Below are 12,543 nucleotides of genomic sequence, written 5' to 3'. Positions count from 1 at the left end.
TTCATTTGCTTTAGAATCATCTATGTGGGTCCTTGGGATCATTAATTCCATCACTTCTGTTTGGGTTTTTCTTTTTTTTTTTTATCATTATTGAACTGTATGTCAATATTACATGCACACACATACACACTTGCATGTAACTTCATACTAGACTAAATAGAATGGAAAAAATTGGCCATTATTAGTACCACCTAACAGCAAAAAGGAGCATTGGTCCTTGTCATCAATTGTTTCTAGGGATACATCCTTCCTGCTGTTTGGGGGGCAGCGTGCTGGTTAAAGATCCAGACCTGAAGCAATACTGCCTGATTTGAATCCTGGCCCTGCCACTCACAAGTAGTAGGACCTTGAACAAGTTATTTAACCTCTCTGTGCCTCAGTTTCTTCATCTATAAAATGGGGTGAGAAAAGCACCTCTTTGCAGGGGTTGTTGTGACGATGAAGCATACAAATTGCTTATAATTGTTTTTGGCATATTATAAACCCTCGATAGAGGCTTCCAGTGACAGAGTCCTACAGCACATAGGAAGTAAAGTCTACGCAACTCAAAGAAATCACTCAAGGCAGAAGATGGGAGAAGCAGCGTGTAAAAAAAGGCCGAGGGAGAGATCGAGCCTTTAGGAATCTGGGTCAGGCTAGACTGAGTTGCTCTCCTGAGCCCCAGATGCTGTGATTGTCTGGTTTGGGGAGCCGCAATGAAGACACCGTGAGCTCATGGCCAGAAACATCCTTTGGGGAAACCTTTGCTAACCTTATAAATATGCTTAAAAGCAAGCCCTTTACCAAACAACTCAGCAAGTGATAGCAAGCCCCAAGCTACCTGTGCAAACACTAACGTGGAGGGAAGGCGGAGAGTCCATGCGCACACCCGGAAGGCCATCGTGAGCTGCAGAGAGGCTGGGCAGTGGGCAGCCTTCCTTTGCGATTCTGTAGGAATCAGTGGTATGTTGGAGGCAGCTAATTCCAGCTCCCCAGAGCTGACTGTGCTCGTCCTTCCCAGTGAGTTCACGTAGGTAACTCAACAGTGGCTGTGGTAGCGGTATTTACACCACAGAAATTGGCAGATGACAATTCAGGGTTTTTTCATTTGGCTTCACTGTCAGAGAGCTGGTAGGTAATTTCCCAATGCATCACTGATGATGGGGCTGGCTCAGAAAAACAAGAACGCTGAAAAAAAAATCTTTTAAACTGCAAAAACCTTTTCTTTGGCATTCCTCCCTCCTCCCCTTTATACTCAGGCAGGAAGCTGGCAGTTGGACATGGTCTGTGATGGTTTATCTCAAGAAAGAACATCCAACTGGACTCTTGCTTCATAAATGGCCAAAACGTGTTGACTGACAGGACTTGCAAATTGTGTCCTTTTTTTCCCCATTAGATACAAGTTCACTGCAGGTCCAAAGTGGTCATCAAAGTGTATATTTACACCTGCCATAGGTTTGTGATGTCCTAAAAAGGGAGATACAACAAAGTGAAGAAATTCACATGCTCTTTTCTCAGCCCTTAAACAAATATGACCTATTTTAGGGAATATGAAAACTTTATGCACTGAGTATTATTACCTTTCCTCCATACACTTCATGGATAGTTTAACTCGTTCAGCTTTCCAGGTTATTCCTAGAGAGTAAGGATGAAAGAATAGGGACTGAAATGAAGAATACCTCTAAAGCTGCTTTTGTTAGTGTGCTGGGGCGGCCGTGACGGGTACTGCAGGCTGATGGCTCAAACAACAGGCATTGACCTTCTCACAGTTCTAGAGGCTGGAAGGTCAAGATCAAGGTGTGTCAGCAGGTATGGTTTCCCCTGAGGCTTGCAGATGGTTGCCTTCTTACTGTGTCCTCACGTGGTCTTTGCTCTGTGTCTGTATCCTAATGTCTTCTTGATATTAGGACACCAGTCATACTGGATTAGGGCCCACCCACATGACCTCATCTTACCTTGAATGCTCTTTTAAAGGCCCTATATCCAAACCAACTCCTAACGTTCTGAGATACTGTGGGTTAGGACTTGAATGTATGGATTTGGAGGGGGACACAAATAAGCCCGTTACGCCGCCCAAACATAGCCATAATTTATCCACAAGGAAAATTCGATTTAACAACATCACAGGTCAAGTTCCCAGAGAAGCAGACTCTGGAGAGATGGAGATTGGCATGCAGGGGGTTGCAGAAGGTGCTCTCAGGAATACCTATAAGCAACAATGGCAGCAGGATGAGGCAGGAGGGGAGCTGGACTACAGTACATAGTTAAGGCCCATGCTGACCACATACCCTTCTATGCATGGGGAGAGTTGTCTGGAATGGAAGTAAGGGCGCCAGGCCTTTATACCCCTTTCTGGACCAGTCATGGTGTGTGTGTGTAGTGGGGGGGATGGTATGACATGCATGAAGAGGCTCTCTTCAGCTGAGGACAATCTCAGGAGGACCATTTGAGAGTGGCCCATCACTCAATCTTCGGAGATTGCTCAGTTCCAAATGGGGTCTCTGGTCAGTGCACTTCGTGTCCACAGTATAAGAGAGCAGAAGTTTTCCCAAGTGAATGAAAAGATTCATCTCTTCCTCAAAGATTCATCATCTCCTTAAGAAATTTCTCATAATAGACTATGGACTCTGAGAAACAAACTGAGGGTTTTAGAGGGGAGGGGGATGGGGGGTATTACCGGGGTAGCCCGGTGATGGGTATTAAGGAGGGCACGTACTGCATGGAGCACTGGATGTTATACGCAAACAATGAATCACTACATCAAAAACTAATGATGTAATGTATGGTGACTAACATAACATAATAAAATTAAATTTAAAAAAATTCTCATAATATCTCTCAGTAGATTAAAGGGTGACATATTATGAACCCTAAAACATTTGGCCCAATTCTGGGTGCATAGAAAAAGCCCAGCAGAATAGTCAGGGAATGTGGCTTCGTGGGAAATGTATGCTGGTTGGAACCAAAGAGATCTGGGTTCAACTTTCTGCCTCAGTATTTACTAATATTTTTTTACCGTCTCTGAACCTCCAACTTCTCTTCTGCAAAGTGAGGATAATTGTGCCAACTTTGTTAGACCACTGGAAAATTTTAAATAATATGTACTTAAGAGTGTCAGGCTCAGGGGCGCCTGGGTGGCTCGGTCGGTAAGCGTCTGCCTTCGGCTCAGGTCATGATCCCAGGGTCCTGGGATCGAGCCCCACATCGGGCTCCCTGCTTAGCGGGAAGCCTGCTTCTCCCTCTCCCGCTCCCCCTGCCTGTGTTCCCTCTCTATAGATATCTCTCTCTGTCAAATAAATAAATAAAATCTTAAAAAAAAAAAAGAGTGTCGGGCACAATGCCTGACATAAAGAAGGCGTTCAAAAAAGCACGAATTTCCTTAAATAGTTAATTGGGGGTAACTAATTGCAAACCAGAAATAGAGGTATGATCTCCTAACCTGAAGGAAAATGTTTTTCATATTCTGGTGTGTTCAGAATCACCAGCAAAGATTCTCAAAACAGATTCCTGGACCCCATTCACTGTGAATCTAAATCAGGAGATCTAAGGTGAAGACCAGGAATGCATAATTTTAGCAAGCCCCATGGGGGTTTCTGATATCCAGAGAATCTGGAGACCCACTGCTTGAGGCTGTGGGTGCTGTCTCAATAGGAATGGGGTCCAGTGCTTAGATGCCTGGGGACATTTCCGCTGTCCTCATTGTCATTAGTTCTGTGGATGTAGGTATACACATACCATAGACTTCTCCCGTTGCATAAATACTATGCATTCCAACACGAAAACATGCATAAATTATGTCAGCTATAGAATCAAAGCCATTCTCCTTTTCAAGATGTAGTTTTATTGAGGTATAAATCACGACTACAAGGCAATTTAGTGCAGACAGGAATTTTACTGGGGGATGCAGATCCCCCGAGCTTGTCTGGAAAATGGGAAGCATATCCAGAGATGAAGTGTCCTGCAGGTGTAAGAGCTGCTGTGCCCGCAAAGAAGCACCGTCTGGACAGAGATTTAACTTTCTCATTGAAATGAAGGAAAATTGAGTTCCCCTGGATGGGATTGCTGAAGGCTTTCTGTGTCTGATTATGGATCACAAAGCCCAGCTGCGCTGCAGAAATGTTACTGTTGAAAAGACACCTGACCAAGGTCCAGAAAGTAAACAGGAGCTGGAACGTGGAAAGTGACCCCTGAGCAGAGACGGGCTTTCACATCCTTACCAGATTTCCCCTGATCTAACGGGCGGCCATGTGGTTTTCCAGTGTCTTCTGTGGCTTTCTTTTCCCACAGAAAGAAGCCTCGTTTATTCTAAAATATGAAGCTTTAGGGGTTTCTTGAAAATGGTACTTTCACTCAGTAAAAATAAGTCAAGATGAAAACACTATCTGTGGGAATCCATTCAGAAAAAGGATTAAACTGAGAACATGAGAGAAACAGTCTATTTTTCCCCAAATGATCAGCAGCCACCCAGACCTGGTCAGTTTCCTTACAATTAAAAAAAAGATTCTAGAAGCAGCACAATGAAAGTATTACAATCACCGAGAAGTCCAAGGTGACTCTGTACTCACCGTCTCCATACTAACACCACAAGTACAGGAATCAGTGAGCTTTTTCTGTCCTTAGACCTACTCTGAGTTTTTAGAGATGAAGGGGGTCTCTGTCCTCATTTCCTCACATATTGCCTTTATTCTCTTTTAAAAAATATTCCTCTGGGTTTGAGCAGGGCCTTGTAACACACACAGAGTCATCGTTACATTAAAGGAACCGTGCATCCCCTAACCTTTAAGTATTACCCAGAGCCCCCTGCTCTTTCCCCTGGCCCACTTAGAGAAGCATCTTTGAGTACGACGTCCAATTAAACAGTGGGTTTACATCTAGTGCTTCTTTCTTGTGTTCAAATCTCTTTCTGACTCAGCCTTGTACTCTGCCATTCCTTAGAAACACAGAATTTTGGCTGGAAGAACGCATTAGTCAGGGTAACATTGCGGTGAGCTGCGGCAATGAGTAAGCCCTATAATATTGGCGTTGTAGCACAATACAGTTTCATTCTCACTCCTGTGACAGTCATTGGCTCTCTCGGGCAGCTTTCCTCAGGCATCTGGGCTTCTTCCACCATGTGGCCCCACCATCTCAGGGTCCTTCACTTCCAGCAGTGTAGATAAAAAGAGAGAAGGTACAGGACATTTTAGCAAACAAGCCAGGAAAGTGGAGAATTGGTCAACCAGCATTCCACTGACCCAAAGAAGGCTGAGAAATGTTGACAAGTACAAAGATGCTAATAGTGTTTGTCTCAGAGTCCTTAGATGCCCCTTGCTTTCAGTCCCTTCAAGTGTTTTTCAGTTGAAGCAACTGAGACCCAGAGAACACCAGTTACACGGAGCTACAGTGACAGCTCAGTTCAGTGCTGGCCAAAAGGCCTCTTGCCCATTCCTAGTAATTCCAATTAATGTATAAAAAGTCTCATAAGATCTCAAGATACAGTTGAAGCATTGTTTCTAGAACTTTCTATCCAGGACTCCAGGGTGAGGAGGACTATGACCACCCTGCTCCAAACCCCACAATTCCAGTGCAGTCCTCTCAGTCTCAGAGCTGGACAGATGAATGTTTCAAGGAGCAAGTCCCAGAAACAGAATACCCTGTAATGCTTCATTCAGAGGCCAAAAGTCACCTATTAAGGCTTGCATATTGTGCTTGATTCTGTCAAGATAGCTTATAGGGTGGAGACAGTTGATAAGGAGAGAAATTCTGGATGGTGTCAGCCTGGTTTGCAACCATCACATTGGCTCATGGAAAATACATCTTGAAAGATTGTCCTCTTCACAGTTGAGTTCAAATGTGAGAAGAAACAGAGACTTCCAGAAAATAAGAATAAGGAAATGGGTGCAGGCAAGGATGGTCTCCTTGACAGGTTGAGAACACTAGTGGAAAAAACTGTGTGGGAATCTGGATGAATCTTTGCCACACATTTGACCACCTAGATCAATGTCTATTGAAAACGCAGTTACATACCTATTTTTTTTTTTAATTCTGACTTTACCATCACAAAGATTATATATCTGGATTTTTTGCCTGAATTTTAAATTTTTCACTCTGACATTGAGTCATTAAAAGCTGCATATTGGTTTTCTCAGTTTTAGGGAGGGAAAGGAAATAAAAATAATAATCTGTTACTTGGCTGGAAATTAAGGTGCTGATTTAATCTAAACATTTCTTTATTACGTAAAATCAAATAACAATAATAATAATAATGGAATTTGGGGCACCTGGGTGGCTCAGTCAGTTAAACATCTGCCTCTTAATTTCGGCTCAGGCCATGATCTCAAGGTTGTGAGATCAAGACCCTCATCCGGCTCTGTGCTCAGCAGGGAGTCCGCTTGAGATTCTCTTCTTCTCCCTGTGCCCCTCTCCTGTTCATATGCTCTCTTTTCTCTTTCTCTTTCAAACAAATAAATAAATCTTAAAAATAATAATAGAATTAGATTTTTAGAGTGAGTGCCAAATTATATTATTCATTCAACCAAAACACAACGGCATTTCCTAGATTTACAGATCAGGTATTAAAAATAGTGCAAAAGGTAATTACATGTGCCTTTAGTTTTCAATCTTTCTACCTCATTCTCAGTTTTTCATGCTCAGTGCTCCTCCTTTAAAAAAAATTTTCATCTTTGTGAGTTGGGGAGTATATTGTGCCCAAGTTATTAATAGTCATATTGTGCCCAAGTTATTAACAGTCATATTGAAGACCTGAGACTAATGGATTTGCTGAATCACATGCTAGTTTATGGCAAATCTTGGACTCAAATCAATGGTCAGCATGGTGAGCAACAGAGATGGAGGCAGGCTGGTTAGGTATCTCCAAAAAACTTGGAAATAAGGCCACTCTCAGAGTTAAACTAGTAAAATGCATACAAACTAGTAAAACAGAATGGATATAATTAGCCAGTTGTAGAAGGAATCCAAGAAAACATCCATCTATATATAAAATAAAAGTGTGTGAAAGCATCTCAAACCTAAGCCCCACTGATCTGGGGGTACAGTAATGAGGAGGGTGTACATGTGATTATAAGTTAGTAAGCAGAAAACTAAGTGGCTGCATTATGCCCGTTTGGAGGAAGACTATGTGAATGAAGGAGCTGGTTGGCCAAAAAATCAGTTAAAAGAACCAGAAGGTCATAGAGGCCCTCTGGATGGTACAGTCCATCAGCATGGAAGAATCTAAAGAAGACATGATCTTGGCACTGTTGGCCAAAGCATGATGGTTTCCTTGATGAAACAATCTCTATTATGAGCAACAATCCTCAAGACATTGACAGTAACATTCTAAGATCAAATGGTCTAGAATTTGATCTTAGAATGATGAAATCCAAGCCTTTTTTTCTGATTCTGTGGACATCAAGCAACCCTGAGATAATGTGGCTCCTCATGACAGAGCTGCCTCAATGCTTTCCAGTCTATCTGCCAGTTGTATTTACTATTTTAAATTACTGTAATTGTATCTGATGCTGTGAGCTGGTTCCACCTTAAGCATGCCAACAAAATCACTTTTATTAACTTGACAGACCTTAGACCATGATCTCTTCTTCAAGGTAAATACCACCTTATGGAGTGCACCTAGGCACAGTACTGTTACCTAGCAACAGCTTGGGCTTCACTCTGCACTTCTTGAACTGTAGTTGAACCGGCCCCATGCAATTTTGACTGAACCATATATAAAGTCAAGATCAGGATGTTCTAATCATATTACTGCCTTTAGTGATCTGAAAAACAATTGCCATACTGTAAGCCAGGAGCAGCCTGCAGAATAAAGGGATGGAAAGACCCTAAACTGTTTTACAGGCTGTGTGCTGATTTTCAATTGTATCTGGGACCCCGCCACAGACAGCTTCATCAAAGATAACAAGTAGTTGACAGAGTAATGTTTTCCAGGTTTTTTCACACCTTATCCAATTGCAGTAATTGTTAGGTGATAAATACAGTGACAGCTCATTACAAAATTCAGCTTCCAGAAGCTGAAATGTTAGGTGGCACCTCTCACCTGCTGGGTGATAGGTTAGCATCTTACCCCTGTCCCTTCTCCACTCCCCACCCTACAATTCTGTCTGGAATCTTATGCACTCAAGGCATTAGACTTCACACAAAGCCTTTTGAAGTGAAAATAAACTCAGAAAGCTTTACTACAAAACCTCAGGAATATATAAAACTGCACATAGAGGGCGGGGATGAAGGGAATAAAGAATATGGCTTAAGAACTTGAGAGCATTATCCCTAGTCTCTACAAGTTTTTTGATTAGTGTGTGTGCATGTGTGTGTCTGTCTGTCTGTCTGTCTCCCTGGTTACCTAGGGAAGGGTTTGTATACTCTTGTGCCCTCACACGGGCTTGTCATACACATATAATCCTATGTTCATGGACATTAACTACTTGAGTTTTTTTAGCAACTTTATTGAGTATAATTGGCATACAATAAACTACACATATTTAAAGTGTGAGTTCAGATAATGTTGACATACATATAAACCTATAAAACCATCACCACAACCAAGATAACGAATATATCCACGATTCCCAAAAGTTTTCTCATGCTCCTTTATAATCCCACCTTTTGCCCCTTCCAACTCCCATCCCATCCCCAGGAAACCATCAATCTGCTTTCTGCATTATATGTTAGTTTTCAGTTCCTAGAAATGTATATAAATGAAACATACAGTATGTACCCTTTTTTTTTTCTCCTGGCTTCTTTTACCCAGCATAATTATTTTGATATTCATCCATGTTGTGGTGTGTATCAATAGTTCATCCCTTTTCACTGTTGCTGAGTAGTATGCCTTTGTATGAATGGACCACAGTGTGTTTATCCATTCACCTGTTGATAGTTACTTGGGTTATTCTGAGTTTGGAGCAATTAGAAATAAAGTTCTATGAACATTTGCATAAAAGTTTTAGTACAGACATCTGCTTTCTTTTCTCTTGGATAAATTCCTAGGATGGATGAGTAGGTCATATGGTAGATGTATGCCTAACTTTCTAAGAAACTGACAAACTGTTTTCCAAAGTGGTTGTACCATTTTATGTGTCCATCAGTAGTACATGAGCATTCCAGTTCCTCCACATCCCTGCCAGCACTAAGTATGGTTGGATTTTTCTATTAATTTTAGCCATCCAAATAGGTGGACAGTGATATCTTCCCATGGCTTTATTTAGCATCTTTTCATGTGCTTATTTGACATCTGTAAGTCTTCTTTAATAAAATGACTATTCGTATATTTTGTCCATTCTTTTATTGGGTTGTTTTCTTATTATTGAGTGTTGAGAGTTTCTTATCTTTTCTAGATAGAGTTACTTTGTCAGATGTATGTACTGTGAATATTTTCTTCCAGTCTCTAGCTTGTCTTTTCATTCTAATAACATGGTCTTTGGAAGAGCAGACATTTTTAATTTTAGTGTAGTCCTATTTATTAATTTTTTGCCTAATCCAAGGTCACATTTTCTCCTATATTTTATTCTAAAAGTTTTACAGTTTTAGGTTTTACATTAATCTCTGACCCATTTTGAGTTAATATTATATGACGGAAGGTATGGATTGAAGTTCATTATTTTATATATGGATATCCAATTGCACCAACACCATTTGTTGGAAGGAACATGTTTCTGCACTAAATTTTCCTTGCACCTTTGTCAAAAATCAGTTGTCCACATATGTTATTTCTGTTCCCTTGATCTATCTTTAAGCCAATACCACACTGTCTTGATTTGCATAGCTTTCTAGTTAGTATTGAAGTCGAGTCTTCAAATTTTATTCTTCTTTTATAAGATTTTTTTCTCTTTCTTAATTTTGTTTTGTTTTGCCTTTACTATTTTAGGTCCTTTGTGTTTCCATATGAAGTTTAGAATCAATTTGTCAATTTCTATAAAAAAGCTTACTGAGATTTTGATTGGGATGGTGCTCAATCTATAAATCAATCTGGGGAGAACTGACATCTTACCAATATTGAGTGTTCTGATTTATGAACACATTCTATCTCCCCACTTATTTAGACCTTCTTTCATTTTCTTCAGCAATGTTTTATAGTTTTCTGTAAGAACTGTAAGCATTTCTCAGTCACAAACCATCAAGGAGGATGACCAGTTTATTCAAGACTGACAAACTAAAGGCACCAGAGGCTTAAGCCCCAGTATTGTTTTACAGCAATACAATGCAGGAACTATAAAGAGGGGATGATAGTACCTATTTCCTAGAACTTCAAGCATTAAATGAGAGAGCACAGTATTCGATTTAATATAGCACAGGCTATCATTCAGAATGCCTGAGTTCAAATCCCAGCTCCACCACTTACAGCTGAGCAATCTTAGTGAATTCACAATCTCTCTAGAATTCAGCTTTTTGATCAGCAAAATGTAGAAAATACTAGTGCCTCCCTCACCAGGGTCCTCATGGGGGTCAAATGAGCTTGTTAAACACTTAGAAATATTCTTGTCACGTGATAAGCAACAAATAAATGTTAGCAGTGGGTATTGGTTTTATCATTAGTGGCACTTAGCATGGCATCTGCAACTGATAAAGGGTAGATTTAATTATTAGCTTATATAACAAACTAGGCTACTTGGTTAACACCTTCACGTATGCTTCTCATCTGATTTGAATATCACAGGCTGACCTGAATTTGCTGGTAGGAGGTTTGTTCTTAAAAGACCTGACCCTGATACTAAACACAACTCCCCATTCTACTCTTTGGATGTCATATTTGAGAGTCTGCATCAGACACATCCATGCAAGATCTCAACATGATAGGCAAATCTCCCACAGTTAGGTTTACTATTGGCTTCCTTAATCTCTCTTCTACCCACTTTGAGATCTAAAAGTCTGGAAGAAGTTATATGAATCACTTTCTCTTATTGCTTGCCAAATCCTTAGAAAGCTGACTCCCTCGTGAAGAGGCATCTACTCGATCCATGGCTCTTGCTATAGGGCAAAGAAGTGTCCAGGGTACATATTGACTGGTTTTATGGTGTGATATGATTTCCAAACCCAGGAAGGCCCTGTGCACCTTTCATCACCTCCCAGCGCTACCTTCCACACCTGTACACACACACACACACACACACACACACACAATCTCCCTTCAAGCTTGCTCACACAAGTTGCCTAACTGGAGACCCATTTCTATACTTGATGGCTTTGTTCCTATAAAATTGCAAATTACTTTTGAAGAAAAAAAAATCATGAGCTTATTCATGTATATAGGTGACAGTATAAAGTAATAGAAAGAGCCCCAGACCAGAAGAGTCAAGGTTTGTGTTCTAATCCTAACAGCCCTTCTTCCTTCTCTGTAACCTAAGATTCTACTTCAGCTCCCTGCTATATCATAAGGAGATGGTGGCATTTGAACCATTCATTCATCCAGCAAATCTTACCACTGCCAGATGTTGTTTTAAGCTCAGAAGACCCAGCAGTGAACAAAATAAAATCCCTGCTCCCACAGAGTTCATATGCAAGTCAGAGAGACAGATAATAAGCAGTAAACACATATGTAATCTATGGTCAAGGAGTGGTGAATTGAGGCAATCAAAATAAAGCAGAGTAAAGAGACAAGAATGAAAAGGAATGCTAGTTTAGGTCGTGGTAAAGGAAGTTCTTTCGGAGGCAGTGACAGTTCAGCAGAGGCCTAAAGAAAGTGACTGATGTGACATGACGCTAGCTGGTGGAAGAACATTCCAGAATGGGGAGTGGTAAGTGTGAAGGTCATTTTACTTGGCACATTTGAGGAAAATAAAGAATCCCATATGGTCGCAGTAAAGAGTTAGTTGGAGAGCAGTCTAGGGGCCAATACATATGGGGCATTGGAGGCCAGCGTAATGACTTTGGAGTGTATGTGTTCTAAGTGACACAGGAAACCACTACAGGGTTTTGTGCAGGGGATTCACAAGGTCTGACTTCTTTTAGAATGCTCACTTGGGCTGATGTGCTCAGGACAGACTGTTGAGTGGCCAGAGGGGAAGCAGGAGGAGCCAGGAAGAGATGCTGCTCCCGTAAGGAGAAAGATAGATATTCATGGCTTAGACTAGAGTGGGAGAGGTGAAAGAGGTAAGAAACAAATATTTGGAACATAACATTAAAAATTAGATGTAGGGTAAGAGTTTCATGCCACAGAATAAGAAAAAGAGTAAAGGCTGACTCCAATATCTTGGCCTGTACAAGAAGAGGATGTCATTAATTGAGATACAGAAGACTGGAGAAAAAGGTTTTGAGAGGGCACACCAACAGTTTGTTTGGGACATGTTAAGTTAGGGCTGTTCATTGGCTGTGCCAGAGGCAGGTCGAGTGCGAAGTTGCATACACAGGGCTGGACAGTCAGGGCTGGAGATTTACATCTGGAGTCATGAGTGTCCACATGGTAATGGAATTTATGGCACCAGGTAGTATCACCTGGGTGGTGACTCTTGCTAGAAAAGAGAAGAATTCCAACAAGAAAAGGAGGATCCAAACAAAATATTCCAATTTATTAGTGAACTAAATGAGATGAGCACCTAGAACAGTGTATTAAGGGTTCTTTGGGCTGCAGGCCAAGTA

The 12,543-nt window shown here is 41.1% G+C and overlaps 2 protein-coding genes across 4 annotated transcripts in view; one reads left to right on the top strand and one right to left on the bottom strand.

The window, feature by feature from the left end:
• SMIM13 (small integral membrane protein 13) overlaps nucleotides 1-12,543 on the bottom strand; it is a 209,614-nt gene that overhangs the window by 30,881 nt on the left and 166,190 nt on the right. The window lies entirely within an intron of this gene.
• The window catches only part of NEDD9 (neural precursor cell expressed, developmentally down-regulated 9), a 178,988-nt gene that overhangs the window by 70,196 nt on the left and 96,249 nt on the right, over nucleotides 1-12,543 (top strand). The gene's annotated exons all lie outside the window — the stretch shown is intronic.

The sequence above is a fragment of the Phoca vitulina genome, unplaced genomic scaffold, assembly GCF_004348235.1.
Source record: "Phoca vitulina isolate PV1807 unplaced genomic scaffold, GSC_HSeal_1.0 scaffold31, whole genome shotgun sequence".
NCBI classification, from domain to species: domain Eukaryota; kingdom Metazoa; phylum Chordata; class Mammalia; order Carnivora; family Phocidae; genus Phoca; species Phoca vitulina.
The sequence above is the reverse complement of the archived record's forward strand: the minus strand, read 5'-3'. Positions and strand labels throughout refer to the sequence as shown.